At 39.2% G+C, this 16,490-nt stretch overlaps 1 pseudogene; it reads right to left on the reverse strand.

Annotated features, from left to right (window-relative positions):
* Nucleotides 1-13,414: 13,414 nt before the first annotated feature.
* Nucleotides 13,415-14,044, reverse strand: LOC132492227 (ribosomal protein uL24-like; annotated as a pseudogene).
* Between the last annotated feature and the right edge of the window lie 2,446 nt (nt 14,045-16,490).

Raw genomic sequence — 16,490 nt, forward strand, 5'->3', positions numbered from 1 at the left:
AGAAATACAGATTGCCAGCAAACATATGAAAGAATTCTCAACTTCACTAATCATTAGAGAAATACAAATCAAAACCACAATGAGGTATCACCTCACACTGGTCAGAATGGCCATCCTCAAAAACTCTAGAAACAATAAATGCTGGAGAGGGTGTGGAGAAAAGGGAACCCTCTCTCACTGTTGATGGGAATGTAAATTGATACAGTCACTATGGAGAACAGTATGGAGGTTCCTTAAAAAACTAAAAATAGGGCTTCCCTGGTGGCACAGTGGTTGAGAATCCGCCTGCCAATGCAGGGGACACGGGTTCGAGCCCTGGTCTGGGAAGATCCCACATGCCTCGGAGCAACTGGCCCCATGAGCCACAACCACTGAGCCTGCGTGTCTGGAGCCTGTGCTCTGCACAAGAGAGGCCACGACAGTGAGAGGCCCGTGCACCGCAATGAAGAGTGGCCCCCGCTCGCCGCAACTAGAGAAAGCCCTCACACAGAAACGGAGACCCAACACAGCCAAAAATAAAATTAATTAATTAATTAATTAATTTTTAAAAAACTAAAAATAGAACTACCATACAACCCAGCAATCCCACTAGTGGGCATATACCCTGAGAAAACCATAATTCAAGAAGAGTCATGTACCACAATGTTCATTGCAGCACTATTTACCATAACCAGGACATGGAAGCAACCTAAGTGTCCATCGACAAATGAATGGATAAAGATGTGGCAAATATATGCCATGGAATATTACTCAGCCATAAAAAGAAACAAAATTGAGTTATTTGTAATGAGGTGGATGGATCTAGAGGATGTCATACAGAGTAAGTCAGAAAGAGAAAAACAAATACCATATGCTAACACATATATATGGAATCTAAAAAAAAATTGCTTATGAAGAACCGAGGGGCAGGACAGGAATAAAGACAGACGTAGAGAATGGACTTGAGGACATGGGGTTGGGGGAAGGGTAAGCTGGGATGAAGTGAGAGAGTGGCATAGGCTTATATACACTACCAAATGTAAAATAGATAGCTAGTGGGAAGCATCTTCATAGCACAGGGAGATAAGCTCGGTGCTTTGTGGCCATCTAGAGGGGTGGGATAGGGAGCGTGGGAGGGAGGAACAAGAAGGAGGGGATATGGGAACATATGTATATGTATAGCTGATTCACTTTGTTTTACAGCAGAAACTAACACACCATTGTAAAGCAATTATACTCCAATAAAGATGTTTAAAAAAAAGAAAAGAAAGAAAAGTCTTACTAGTTTAGGGGTCATTAACTAGTTTAGGGGTCATTAGCAGTCCTTGAAAGCTTTTTTCAATTATTCATTTATAAAATGGAAATGATGATATTTATATTAGAGCATGGTTGCAAAGATTAAATGAGATTCAGGGTGCCATGCTCTGAAAATATTAGCTCCTTTTGCAAATCCCTGTGATTTTCATCCTTTTATCTTATCTGAAAGGAAGAAATCTTAATTTCCCACTTTTTTTAAACATCCATAGTTGTCAAGGTGCCACACATTATACACAGAAAGTCTCTATTTTCACCTTCTGCTTTAACATAGCACTTATTTTACTGTAGCTAGGGCAAATATAAATATAAGTGCACATACTTGAGGACAGAAATTTGCTAGAAAGCTAAAAATGTTCCAGCATCCCCTACTATACTTTTGTTCCTAGCTTTTCAAGTGTGTGTGTGTGTCTCCTATCAAGGAGGGATGCAAGTATTACCCTTGTGCATGCATGCTTCAAGTAAGCATTCATGAGGGTAAATGGCAAAGCAGTCAATGAAAGGAGACCCAGGTAGAAAGCAGAATTCCTGGGCAGGCTCCCTGAGTCCATCTGAAAATGAAAGTATTTCCCTCTTGCTAGTGTCAACGTGTGTGTGTATATATATATATATATACATTTTAAACTTTTTATTTTATATTGGAGTATAGCTGATTAACAATGTTGTGATAGTTTCAGGTTCACAGAAAAGTGACTCAGCTATACATATACATCAATGTTTACATTTGATGTAGTCATCAGGAAACTATATATAGCAGACTGCAGTCATTAAACTTGAATTCAAATTATTACACTCTCACAAACAAAATGGGGCCATAAGCAAATTTACATCTGTGAACATGAATTTCTTCATCTGTGAAAATAGGAGTTATACCTGCTTTGGGGTGAGATAATGAATATGCACAGAAAAGATAAATGTTTGTGTGACTCTAGTCAGAAAGATCTATGTAAACCTAGCAGAATACATTAGTGTCCAAGTGGAAGAACATTTCCTCAATCCCTCACTGCTCTAGCCTCCTGCAATGGAAAACCCAACTTTAAAATCCTCACCAATTAAGACACAATTAATTTACTTTTTATGAGTAAGTAATTGCAGAATATCAAGTGCTTTGTGTTTATAATTTCCATGTCAAGAAGAGTACTTATAAGTGAAGATTTATGTGCATTTCTAAGCAGGATCTTAATGAGAAAGTGAATATTACAAAGTCCATTCAACCCTTTGTTCCCAGTGAATATTAGAAATGTCCATTTAGCCCCATAGCATGTGATTATCTTCTTAATATCTAGTTAATGAATATAGGGAGTTCCGTGTCCTCAATTTTAAGTCCCCTTAATAAATACATGCATTGCTTTCATTGATTTGTTTATCCATATCCCTTACAATCTTCTTTTCTCAAGGCAGAATAGTAAAAGATAGGGAGGCACATTTGTGTCATATTTATCATGGCTCCTCTTTCTTGTGCCCACAGCAGACATCACGAATCAATAACAGAACTCATGGTCTCAGAATCATTCACAACACAGGGTTTCAAGTAATCACTACCAATCTGTAATGTTTGACTAATAAAATAAAATCCATATGCCATCAGTCTATAGGGAAAGGAAGAATGCACAGGAAGTTAACAGGATTGCTTTACTCTCAACTCTATTAGAGGTCTTAGATATATCACACAACTTGTCTAAGACTTACTTTTCACATTTGTAAAACAAGAGAATTGTGGTGGTTTTGTGATGTGTCAACACAGCTGGGCTGAATTACATACCCATAATTTCCTTTCCTGTGTGTTTCCAGCTAACGCTGGCCAGAAGAGAGATTCTTACAGGAGACTTCGAGGACGGAAGTGAAGCAGCAGCCATTCTGTAGACCATACACATTGTCACTCATCTGCCGATTCACCTTGCTTGAGTGAAGCAGCAGATGGGCCTGTGATAGCTTCACCTGGCCAAGGATCCTCTTTCTATTTCTCCAAGTCCTGGGCCAGGTGTGTTTGTGTCCCTGGCTCCTGCAGGATATCCTCATCACTAAGTACAGAGGTGACAAGTCTGATGCAGGTTTCACACCATCCTTTGGCTTGTGCTTGTGGGTTCCCACTTGATCTTACTCCTTCTCATCCCTCACCCGTCTTCCCTTCCCACCTTCTGTCCTGTGAACTTTAGACTCCAGAACTGGACACAAAAAACACAACCTTACTGAGACCCACAGCTGCATAGGATCAAGTCACTGTAACAAATCCATGTATAACCTAGGGATTCTGCTTCTGTGATTGAACCCTGACTGATGCAGGAATTAAAATCACATGTCAGGTAATTTCTAAAATTTCTTCTAGTTCCTTCTTCTTACCTATGGGAAGCTCAAACAGCAGAATGGTTAGGAGCCCACACTTTGTGGTCTAGGCTAACTCACGTTCAAATCTTGGTTCTGACACTAGCTGCTCATGTGTCTTTAGACAGTTTTTAACCTCTCTGAGTATCAGATTTCTTGCCTGTAGTAGAGCAGTATTAATGTTTATCCCTATCATAAGACCATTATGAGGATTAAAGAAAATTATAGAATGCTTAACACAGTGTCTGACACTCAACAAATAGTAGCTTTAAAAAAATGTAACTATAGATCTTTAGTCTTATTACATTTTGGATTGACAGGATACTAAAATACAAACTCTAAAAATCTTCTTTAATTAACTCAGCTGTGAATGAGCCATGTATGAGAAGGAAAAAACTAAAAATATCAATTTTATCGACAAAAAAGTATATTGCTTATACTTCCATTTTCTTTTATTTTTCCTTAAGCTATAATTTGATATTTGATTTATAGTTCATTATTTTAAATCAGTGGCTTTACATTTTGAAACAAAATACTTATCTGTCAATTAATTCTTCTTTATGCTGTCCTAAGTCTGTGTGTGTCAATGTCGTACAGTGGAAAGTACACCCAGACAACTCCAAAGTCCTGGATTCAAGCTTGACTTCCCTGCTTCTGACAGGGAACAATTAACATAGCATTACTAAAAATTGCTTCCTTATCCATGAAATGAGGGTACTACCTCATAGGAGAACTTGACTTTAAAGGGTTGTCATGAAGGTTAAAGGTGAAAGAATGTTGGTAACTTCAGAGTCCTATATAAATGTATGATAGTGTCATCATTATTAGATGTATTCTTATTAAATGCCAATCGGAATTGTTCTCTTGCTTCTGTTTAGCCAAATAGTAGTACTATTTAGTTTCCACTTTAGGAAGGTAACTTGGGAGGCATGAAGTCCAAAGGGAATCAAGGTTTGCTCTTATTCCTCAAATGAGAATAATGCAACACATTGTGTTTATTAATTATTTAACCATTTGGAAATGTAGGAGGAAACAAAACAGAACTCCCAACTTTCTCCATTATACTTTTGTTTGCATGGTAGGTGTTTATTTTGAATAAATGAATAATTAAATGCTAGCTCTAAAAAATCAAGTTAGCACACATTTATTCAGTGCTTAGAATGGTCAGGATACTTGGCCAGGTGTGATAAGCATACCAAAAATGAAATGGATAGAATCTCTGTCTTTAAAGAGAAAGAGACCTAATAGGGAGAATAGATCATGTCACATGTACAAATTAAATATAATTCACAATAGAAGCTGAGTGTCAGCATCTGGAGGAAACCCCAGCTTAGATAATCAGATAATTTCTTTCTCATCCAGGACATTTTTGTATGACCTTATACTTTCTACTACCAAGTTTACTGAAATTGAACTAGCATGATCCAAGTGAACTCCAAGTTAGGCAATTAGGCCAAGGCTTGGTATCTTGATAAAAAATAATAAAAATAGAGAAACAAAGAAAAGATGGCTCCATTGCATGTATCTTTTAGTGAGGCTGTTGAGAACGCTGAGAGGAGATGATATATTTAAACAAATCTATTTCTTGATCTTATTTGTGTAGAGAAGAATGTCATTTTTGATGAAATGTGATTTATTTAGACAATGACACTCGGTAATGAAAGGAAAGGAAATTTTCTTTGCATGGTCAGGAATATTTTGGAGAGGAAGTCTAAACTTGGTCATGGGAAATAAGTTTTGGTGGAAAAAATTGCTCACATAATTCCTCGTATTCATAGTTAAAACATGGGTAAATACGATTTCCAACTATTAGATCAATATCTACTTCATCTCTACTAAACCCAGATGCTATTCGGGTCTTGATTTACTGTCTTCACACATAAGGAGTTACTCATTCCAGATTTCTCTAGCACACTCTTCCCAATCCCTGGAATACTTTCTTATAAATTAAGAGTCCCTTGATTTCTTTTAATTGCCTATCTTGATTCACCATTGCTGCTATTTAGGATCATTATTAATCTTAGTTTATTGACTTTTTTGCAATAATCTTATTTCCAATAGGTCATCAATTCACATAGATTTTTAAATTTTGCTTTCAAATTTGTGAATGCAACACACATTCAAAAAGAAAATAAAGAATAAATGTCCAGTACAATGAATAGTAAAATAAATATCTATACAACTATTGCATAAGTTAAAAAAAAAAAAAGGAATACTGACAGAATCCCAGAAGTGCTTCTTATGGGATTCTCCTGGGTTTTCTATGTAGAAAATAAATGGCTTTTTATAACAAAAATTTTGTTTCTTCACTTCTAATTATCTTATCATTCTTGTTTTGTTGAGCTGCAGAGAATCTAGAGTATTATAATTACTATTTCTTATGTGGGACCATATTTAAATGACATAAAACCCGAATAGAAATTTTGAGATACTAGATTTTCCCAAACAGGAGCTGGCAAGTGGCATCTCTCTCATGGTAACTATAGAATCCCTTTTAGTATCTTGGATAATTAATAACCTTTTTTCTAATTTCCTGTCATATTGGTACTTTTTATTTATTAATTATATAATTTTTTCATGTTTTTGTTTAATAAATGTGAATTAGCAATTCATAAATGGACTCACTCACCAAAAAGCTTATGATATAGCTGGAGAGCTAAAACATACACACATAAAACTTAAAAATTTTTACTGAATATTTAACAATGATGTAGTGATTAAAAAATGATGTAGGCAATAAATGCTTTAAGATTTCTCATGAGATGATATGTATAGAGAGCTGATTTACAGCTGGACTGGAAATGCTGGATCTTTATCTCTGGGGACCCCTGGATGTCTGGTTTTACTTTTAGCCAAGATAATGGCAGTGGTATTTATGATGCACTGAAACTCCCCTAGTGACCTCTAGGTCAGTTTCTTTACTGAAGGTCTGTACCTGGCCTAACCGGTTTGATAACCTGACTTGATTATTTAAAGAGCCACTGAGAGCTTTTGGGAGGATTTCTCCCTAAGATTCTTGGCACAGATTTTCTGGTTCAAGCAAGAGGCTCAGTCCATTGCCTGGTGCTCAGAGAAAGGGTCCTGGGGGTTTGGGCCAAGTGACGTCTCTTGGACCTCTGATGCTGCCCTGCATTCTCTTTTTCCTGCTGTCCTGTACCCTTTACCTTGAAATAAAAGCCTCACGTGAGTACACTCTGTAGAGTCCAGTGGTGGCATACCCAAACTGGAGAACACCTTAAACTTAGTTGAACACCAGACAGCCACCCAGTTGGGACAACTGAAATGACACTCCCCATTGCTGTAATTTAGATAAGAAAGGCTAAGGCGTTGTCTAGGAAAAGGAAAAATGAGGTAAGTGGTTAGGAATGAAAACATTGTTTCCACGTGGTTTCTCCCTGTCCACACCTAGGCTGAGGTCCCAAAAATATTCCTTCTACTCATGAGCAGAAAAGCATTTGTAGACCCAGGGCCTAGGGAGGTAGCTAAATGGATAACACAAGGGATTCAAACAGAGGGGAAGTCAGTCAAGAAGATGTGTCTTTCTAGTGAATATAATAAAAACGATTGGGATTGACATATACACACTACTATATATAAAATAGATAATAAGAACCTACTGTAGAGCACAGGGAATTCTACTCAGTACTCTGTAATGACCTATATGGTGGACATATGTATATGTATAACTGATTCACTTTGCTGTACAGCAGAAACTAACACAACATTGTAAATAAACTATACTCCAACAAAAATTACTTTAAAAAAAAAGAAACAGACTCACGATACAGAGAACAAGCTAGTGATTACCAGTGCGGGGGAGGGGCAATATAGGGGAGGGAGGGTGGGAGGTACAAACTATTGGGTATAAGATAGGCTTAAGGATCAAGGTACAACACAGGGAATATAGCCAATATTTTGTAATAACTGTAAATGGAAAGTAACCTTTGAAAATTGTATAAAAATATATTTTTTTTTTGTAAAAAAGTAAGAGGTGGCTTTTTGCTCCTGTCTGTTCTAACTAAAGTGACTGAAAGCAGAGTGAAGCTCCCAGAGTCACTGTGTTAGGGCCTGTGACTGTCTGTCTGTAAGGGGGAGGAATGGGGTGTCCAGGGGGAATTTGCTTTGACTGGAATTTGGTAAAGAGTTAAGTTACCTTTTCCATACATTTTGCAGCTCTTTTTGGAATTGCTTTTGAAATGGAAATTGGATTTGGAAGGTTAGAGGTGACAGCCTGTGCAGTCTTACTCAGGATCCTACACTGGTTTGCAGCCTTCCTAGAAATGGGTGTAGAGGGACAAACTCTCACTCTGTTAAATTGCATAAAGGCAAGAGTATGTGGTGTGTGCCCTGAAAAGGGATATTGCCTACCTCCTCTCTTAGATATTAAATGGAATCCTCTGAGGCTGCTGAAATGCTGGAAATGCTAGTAGCTTTAGATTGGTTGCATGATGATGCATTACCCAACGCTAAGACTCAGGTGATGACTGATGCTGAGATAAAAGGGAGCTACAACTTCGTGGAATCCTCAGTACCTACATCATTGGGGGAATAAGAGCATGTGAGGGAAGCTGCCCTGGATCTCCTTGCTCAGCTTCCCTGAATGAGATTTAATGATAGGAAAAAAAAATTAGGAAGACTCAGAAGAAATGGAATGATAAGAATATGAGAGATGGGGGGAAAAAAAAACCTTGGACAACTGAGCCAGGCAGAAATGTCTTATAGTTGATTAAAAATGGCATGAAAAAGGAAGAAATCAATGAAGTAGTCAGTAAATGTTAATGAATCACTATAAAAGATTACAAAAGCTCCAACATCAACTCCTCAGATTATAAAATGAGAGTCACTCAATTTATCTTAGCTTTGATGGATTAAAAATCTGAGTATTACACATAAGCAAAGTCTAAAATCTCTTCAGAGCCTAAGCCAATAGAAAAAGTGCACAGCAAAGAGAGGATTATGACTTTGATGGGAGAACCCAAGTCCCAGAAAAACTCCAGCCAGGGACCCAAGACCATTATACTGGTCTGGTACCAGCAGCCTATGGGTGGTGAACAAACTGTTGGGATTGCTGGACATTGGTACCTAAACCTGCTCATGAAGGGTTTAAGGGCAATATAATTACATTTGGAGGATATGGTGATGTAAGTGTAGAAGGCTTGCAAGTATGGTTCAAAGTGGGGATTTGTGAATACAAATTGTGCATAGTTATTGCCTCACTCTTACAAAGAATGTATCATTGCAATGGATATGATGTCTGAATAGGGACGCTTCCCTTATCCGAATCATCGAGAAAGGGATGTTGTGCAAGTCTGCTCCTTCCCCCACTTCAATTAGACATGCTAGATAGGAAAACTTTAGAATTGCCTGAGTCTACTCAAGTGGTTAATTTAAAACAATATAGGATGCCCTGGAGAGCAATTTTGGCTTTAAGTATGGATCTGTGATATGCAGTGATATCAGTGACCACAAATCCCTTGTTTCATAGTTCAGTAAAGTCTCTAAGAAAAGCTGAGAGCTTGGAGGTTAATTGTACATAGTAAGAGAACTGAATAAGGAAACCGGTGATGATGGTGGAAGTTTCTACTACCTGCAGTTCTGCTGACTGGAGCTTCTGGCAAAAGTCTGTTACTGCCATCCAGCGGCAACAGCCAGGATTATTGGATGAGGACTAATGGACTGGTAAAGTAATTTGGAAAAGGGGGGCTTAGATGACTAGAAAATTAAAGGAACATTGAACTGGGGTCCTCTGTTATGGAAAACCTTATGGACCTGAAGAAGGAAATTAAAGTGGGACATATTTTTGCACATCAAAAAGCCCCCTTCCCATTTCTAAGGTGACGAGCCAAAAAGTAAATGCCCCACTTGTGCTTTGAGGGTAGACTTTTGGATACAGGAGATCAGTGGCTGGAGAGACATTCAAGCAACGCAACAATGGGCAGGAAAAAGATTTATTCAGCTATCTCACTCAGAAACTTGAAAGGTGATTAAAAATTGTTATTTTTGTTGACAAGAACATGAGAGACTAAAGGTAGCCATGGGCTTCATACCAAGGTGATCTGGGTCCACCCATAGCTGGCAGGTAAATTTATGATTCTGTGGTGGATTCCAATGGGTCTTCACTGGGATAGATATTCATTCTGGGTTTGGATTTGCATATCTGGTAGCTGAAGCAAATTCCCCTAACACAGTAGAAGCTAGAACAGAAAGTACAGTTTCAATTTGGACTTCTTGCTTATTTATCACCTAACCAAAGAACCAGTTTTATCACAGGTACACTGCAATGTGAACTAAAAAGCATCATATACATATACATATACATATACATATACTCTGTATACCCCTACAGAGTCACGGGTTGACTACAAATTGGAATAAGCAGATTACTAAATTGAGGATGATCATAGACTGAAGGGATGGCTTCCAAGATTGGATAAATGTGTGTTCAAATTTGATATGCATAGAAGTAAGGGGGGGGTCATCATTACATTAGATAGATTGTTGAGAATCTGTGGAGAAGATGGAGAGGAGGGGGTGGGGCATAGGAACTTACATAAACTTTTTCTCTACTTGTAAATTTTTTTCTTTATCTTTACCTGATACTGTAGTGCCAGGACTTGGGTTTCATGTAAGAGTTTCAGGTAAAGAATCAATTGCTTAGCATGACACCATGATGGCAGCCCTAAATATCACTGTACAGTTTCCTAAGGGAATGATGGGCTGTTGTTTTTCCCCACCTGCCTAAGCTGGATCTCTGTCTGTTTTCCTACCCAGTGAATGGGACAGTCATAAGCTTGTACTTATCCAACCCTACTCCATTTGACTGAAATGGACAAAGGGGAAGACACTGACAAGACTCCCTCTTGTCGCCTGTATGGGTCAGTCCTCTGCTGAACCTTACGGTTGAACTGAGAGGATGGAAGGAGGATGTGGGTGAAAATCAATAGCAAATTAAAAGAAGAAATGTTTTATGATCTCAGGGGGCTTTCAAATTACAATGATGGGGCAGACATAGAACAGACATTCCCTTTCCAAAACTGAGAAATGGTAAGGAAGTGGGGAGTCATGGGTCCTCAACAAGTCTGAAAACTAGCAGAGCAAATTCCATTAGATTTTAAGGCTTGAGACTAACCCTCTTTGGTGGAATGCTTTGTCTTCTGGGGCCCTCGGTGGCAGCCCTGGGTGATGATCTGCTTCCTCTGCTCCTGGGAAGCAACCCCACCCCTTGGAACTCATGATGTGGCCCTACATTTTGGAACTGAGAAGGCTCTCTTGGCCTTTAGCCTCAAAGTCCTAATGTCAATGACAGATCCACTGGCCTCTGAACTTCCCTTGAGGTCATTCTTCCCTTTTCTCAAAGAATAACTGGTATTCACAGCCAGATAGTTCTATTTGCCTGTTTCCTGCCTGTAGAATCCCAGAAGTCTGACAGCCTTCCTTTATTTCATCTCATCTCTATCTCCTTCAGTCCAAGCTGCAAGTGTTTCTGCTGAAATGGTGGATTGGACTCACAAATCACATGCCTAGTCTCTTTAGCAAACGGTTGTCCAGCTACACCCCTGGTGTCCTCTCCAGAACATGCTTCCTAATTTTGTGCAACGTGGATTGGCTGACAATTTCCACATCTTCACATTTTGGTTAAAAATTCCTTCTTTGGTTTATTACTTTCCCCACTTACAATTTCTTCTTGCAGCCCAACAGAGCACAATTGAGATAAGCTCTCTTCCTCTTTATGATAAGGATGACCTTTCCTCCAGTTACCCATAACATACTCTTCCTTTCTGTCTGAGATACCCCCAGAAGTGCTTTTAACATTCTGCAATAGGGTGCAGTTGCACCATAGTACATTCACACCAGCAATGTAGGAGGGTTCCAGTTTCTTCCCATCCTTGACAACCCATTATTATGTTATATTGTTATTTTTATTATAGTCATCTTAGTGGGTATGAAGTGTTATCTCATTTGCTGTGCACTGCCCTGATGGTTAGTGATGGTGAGAATCTTTTCATGTGGTTTTTGTCCGTTTGTATATCTTCTTTGGAAAAATAACAGCTCAGATCCTTTGACTATCTTTTAATTGGGTTATTTGTTGTTTTATCATTGAGCTGTAAAATTTTTAAAATGTATTTTAGATTTCATGAGTGCAGTTGAGCTGGGAGACAGAACACAGCTACCAGGTGTCAGAGTAGCCATGTAAAGCAACAAGGCAAAAAGGAAGGAGTTAAGCCTTTAATCCCTAACCAAGATGGTATAAACAAGTTAAAATCAGAGCAAGTACAGACTCCCCTGTTCCATTCTTCCCCATGGAACCATGGACCATTCGAGGGTCACGTGAATCAGCCTGGTGCGGGGGTTGTCTCATGGTCAAGGAAGCCCCCAACAAAAGCCTCTGGCAGTTTTGTGGACCATGGGTTTGGGAGGAGAAATAGGGGTAAAGCTTGTGAAAGTGCTGGGTACTGAGTTAGAGTAGTTTAAAGTGTCTTCAAGGTGTTCTCCTCCTCCCCTACATAAGGAGGTCTTAGCAGAGGTGTTTGGGAAGATCTGCCCAAGGCTAGGAATGGAGTTAGGAATGCAAAAAAAGAGCATGACCTTGACCAGCCAGAGAGGCTTGAGTCCTTGACTACAATTCTCTTCAGAAACTGCAGTGCATAGCTATGCACCAAATTCGATGTGAGGAGGGAAAGCTTTCCCATATGAGGCCTGCCTGTTAAAGCCATTGTAATTGCCTCTGCTCAGATATGAAAAATTACAAACAGATTTTTAATCAAGAGTTGAACTTCTTATTAGATACAAGTTCTAGTACTAGATACCAGTACAAGTATGCTAATTACAATATGTTTTGGGAAACTTTTCTCCTATTACCTACATTGTCTTTTCACCTTCTTGATGGTTTAGGAAGTTTATATTGATCTATCTTTAAATTCACTGATTTTTTTCCTTAGCCGTGTTCAGTCTACAGATGAGCCCATCAAAGGCATTCTGCATTTTTGTTACAGTGTTTTTGATTTCTAACATTTCCTCTTGATTCTTTCTTAGAGTCTCCATCTCTCTGCTTACATTACTCATTTGTTTTCACATCCTGTCCACTTTTTCCATTAGTGCCCTTTGCGTATTAATCATAGTTACTTTAAATTTCCAGTATAATTCCAACATCTCTGCCACATCTGAGTTTCGTTCTGATACTTGCTTTGATCCTTTTGTCTTTTCTTGCCTTGTAGCCTGCCTTGTTATTTTTGTTGAAAGCCTGACATTATGTGTCGGAGAATAGGAAGTGAGCTAAATAGACCTTTAGTGTGAAGTTTGTGTTAATCTGGGTAAGAGTAGGTTGTGTTTAATGTTTACTGTAGCTGTAGGTGCCAGAGTCTCCCAGTGAATTTAGTGTCCTTGTTTTTGTTTCCCCTGTTGACTTTGTACTTTCCTAAATATTACTCCCCAGAGGGAGTCTGTGTCTTGGAAAACTAGCAGCTGCAATCCACTGTTATTCTGCTGGAGGGCTGTTGGTGTGGTGGTAACGTGGGGTGGGGGGGGGAGAAGAACCATTTTGTAATCATATGATTAAATTGCCTTCTTTTCGTAGGTCTATGTCCCTGTGCTCTGACCTTCACAATTTTTTTTAGGAAACATTTTCAATTTTTATTCTCAGGATTATTAATCAAAATTGCAGAAGCTTATTTACAGAGCCACAGATCAATAATAAAACAGGAGGGAAATGAAACTTACAAGAGATGTCTTGAAAAATTCCAAAGGAATACACACTAGCTAAAAATCTACAGTTAAATTGTGGCTGCACAACTGGCTATAGTCAATCCTGTATTTAATCAGTAAGTTCTTCTTTATATCATAGGCTTTCTCTTTTCCAACTTGTCATGATTTGGCTTTACATTTGAGAATTTTTTTTTTTTTTTTTTTTTTTTTTTTTTGCGGTACACGGGCCTCACACGTTGCGGCCTCTCCCGTTGCGGAGCACAGGCTCTGGATGCGCAGGCTCAGCGGCCATGGCTCACGGGCCCAGCCGCTCCGCAGCATGTGGGATCTTCCTGGACCGGGGCGCGAACCCGTGTCCCCTGCATCGGCAGGCGGACTCTCAACCACTGCGCCACCAGGGAAGCCCGAGAATTTTTTTTTTTCTTCCACCTTTAGCCTAGTGATAACCACCTTGCTCAGATGAACGTCCACGTGGACAATTGTACTGTTAGCCTTCTCGCACCCATTTGATGTAGATGATATATTTCTTTCTGTGCACCTGCACTACGTTGCCCATTTGCTGACCTATGTAGTGTTCCTTGGCCACCTGGAGCTCGTCGTCCTTGCAAAGGCGGATAGACCAGACGTTGTACTTCTGCATCTCCTCTGAGAGCCAGGCAGACATGGGCCAGGGGGCACTGAAGTGGCGTTTGCTGCAGCCCTAGGTCACAAAGGGATTGAACTTCATGATGACTATCTACCTGGCACCCACTGGGCTCAGAAGTGTGCACTTTCACGTGTGTGTCTTACATCTCCTCACCTCCTTTGGTGAATCATGAAATCTAGAGGGCGACGCAAATGAGAGAAGTGCCCTTATTGCAGGTATGACAGGCTCTGATGAAGTTTTATTTTTCCCTGGAGAATAGCCCTTTATTATGGAGAAGGCTTTAGGCATATTTCACAATTGTTGCTCTTCTTCTTTTCCTGCCAGAGCCAGGAGGGGCTCTTTCTCAGAATTTCACCATGAGGACCTAGTGGGTTTCCTGGAGGTAAAGCCCAGGAAAGTGTGAGGCCCCATAAGACTCCGACCAGCAGGAGTTTCTCTCCCATAGGTTGGTCCAATTCAGTCTCCAGCAGTTTATCAAAATTACCATTTCAGTGTTCCTACCAGTTTATGGTTCCAGGGGTTTCTGCTCTTCGGGTAAATAGATCTCAGCTGTGACTCTTTGGAGTCACCTGTCTAGATTTTGGGGTGGCAGTTTTCCCAACAACCTCAGTTCTCTGGTAGGTCCAAGAAGAGTTGTTGATTTTCAGTTCGTTTTACTTGGCTTAGTTTTTTTCTGGTTATAAAGATGAAAGTGATGACTTCAAGCTCTTTACATGTCAGAGATGCTGGAAGACATATGGGGACTATTAGAATGTTAACTCTTTATTCTCTGATTTCCAGAGTGGATGCATCATCCTCTTAAAAAAAAAAAGTCCCTCTCAGTTCAGATTGTTTTTTTTTTTTTTTTTTTGGTTGGAAATGACTGATTGTGGTATTTCATGTCTCTGCAGGCAATAGGCAATGCCCTTAAGAACTTGACTCTGAAGTCGAAAGATGAGAGTTTGAATTCTGGCTCTACTTTTCCAAGTACATTACTTTGAGAAAAATATTTCACATTGTTGTTCCTTAGTTTTTTCATCTGTAAAATGAGGTTCATAATAGTAACTTTCTCTCAAAGAGACGATTGTGTTAATACATACAAACATCTTAGAACAGTGTCCAGCACAAATTAAGGACTTAATAAATATTGACTATTAATAAATTTCTCAGAAGTTTATTTGTTCCTCTATTGGTGTGAGAGTACGGGTGTGTTTTTAAGACAGTGTTTTCACTGTCCCTGTAGAGTCTAGAGAACAGACTCAGATTGGCATCAGAACTGATAGAAATCAGCAAGCAATGTCAAGCCATGAGCGTAGGCTATAGCAAAGGGTTTTCAAATTGAGACACCCCTTTGATTCTGACAACGAAGGGCAAAAGTCCAAGAGCTTTGTTTTATTTTGTTGAAATCATTGTGTTTTCGAAGAATTATCTTCACGGATAGTTTATGGATTCTGGAAAACTCCCTACAAAAACAAGACTCTTTGATCCACAAGTGTTTGTTTTTTATCTCAAAAAAACAACAAAAAAACAAAAACAAAACAAAACCACCAACAACAAATAAACCCAACAGAAAATTTTAAAGTAAAAAATTTTGAGGAGCTTTGAAGGCCTGTCCTTCTCCCTAGAAAGCGTCCCTCACTGTTATGATATACAAAACTGCATTGCCATGACTGGGAATGTGATCCAGGTCCTTCAGCCGAAATGGAGATGTTCATGTAAAGGGGGATGACCATGTAGGAGGATGTTCTCTTCTGAGCTCACTGTTTGGTTCCACAGTAATTTTTTTATCCATGCCAAGACTGGCTAATAATGACATATTGAGGTAAAAAAGTTTGTCCTCAAGAATACCCAATCTATTTTGCTCTGTCCACCAGTTTCATCTTACCTTCAAGCCTATAAGCTTCCAGTATCATCAATAGCAAACATTAATAGGTGTCTGTGAGTTGCATGCCAATGTGTTGTAAATTATGAGAAATATCACATGGGGTTCTTGCTCTCCAAGGTTTCACGGTCTAGTCTTTTATGCTGCTCTTTGAAACTTCGACTTAGTTCTGCCTTCCTTGAATCTTACTCTGTATTTTCTCTTCAATTTTTCCACTAAATTACATACCCTTGGAGGGAAATATAAAACTCATTTAACCCCATTCATTTAACATTTTGTGGCAAAGATAATGCTATCATGCTGTGTGTCCAACGTTTCAGCTTACCTTATATCTAAGGAATTCACTTTATTCACTAATTTTCAGAATTGATGTAGGTTATCCACTCTGTGGATGTCATGGAGTTTTTGTCTATGGAATATAGTCAGAATGATAGAAGCTGTCTTCAGGTCTGGCTCTCAAATGATCCTACACGGTCTTTCTTGCTTTCTCTCTCCCTGTGGAGCCAAAAATGAAGGACTCCAAAATAACAAAGGCACAATATGGAAGAGGACTGGTCCCTAACTTACTTCTTGTCAGAGTGCTTCCCCAAGGGCCATTTAAGAGTCACCTGATAGGGCTTCCCTGGTGGCGCAGTGGTTGAGAATCTGCCTGCCAATGCAGGGGAC

Source organism: Mesoplodon densirostris, chromosome 6 (genome assembly GCF_025265405.1).
Source record: "Mesoplodon densirostris isolate mMesDen1 chromosome 6, mMesDen1 primary haplotype, whole genome shotgun sequence".
In the NCBI taxonomy this organism is placed as follows: Eukaryota; Metazoa; Chordata; class Mammalia; order Artiodactyla; family Ziphiidae; genus Mesoplodon; species Mesoplodon densirostris.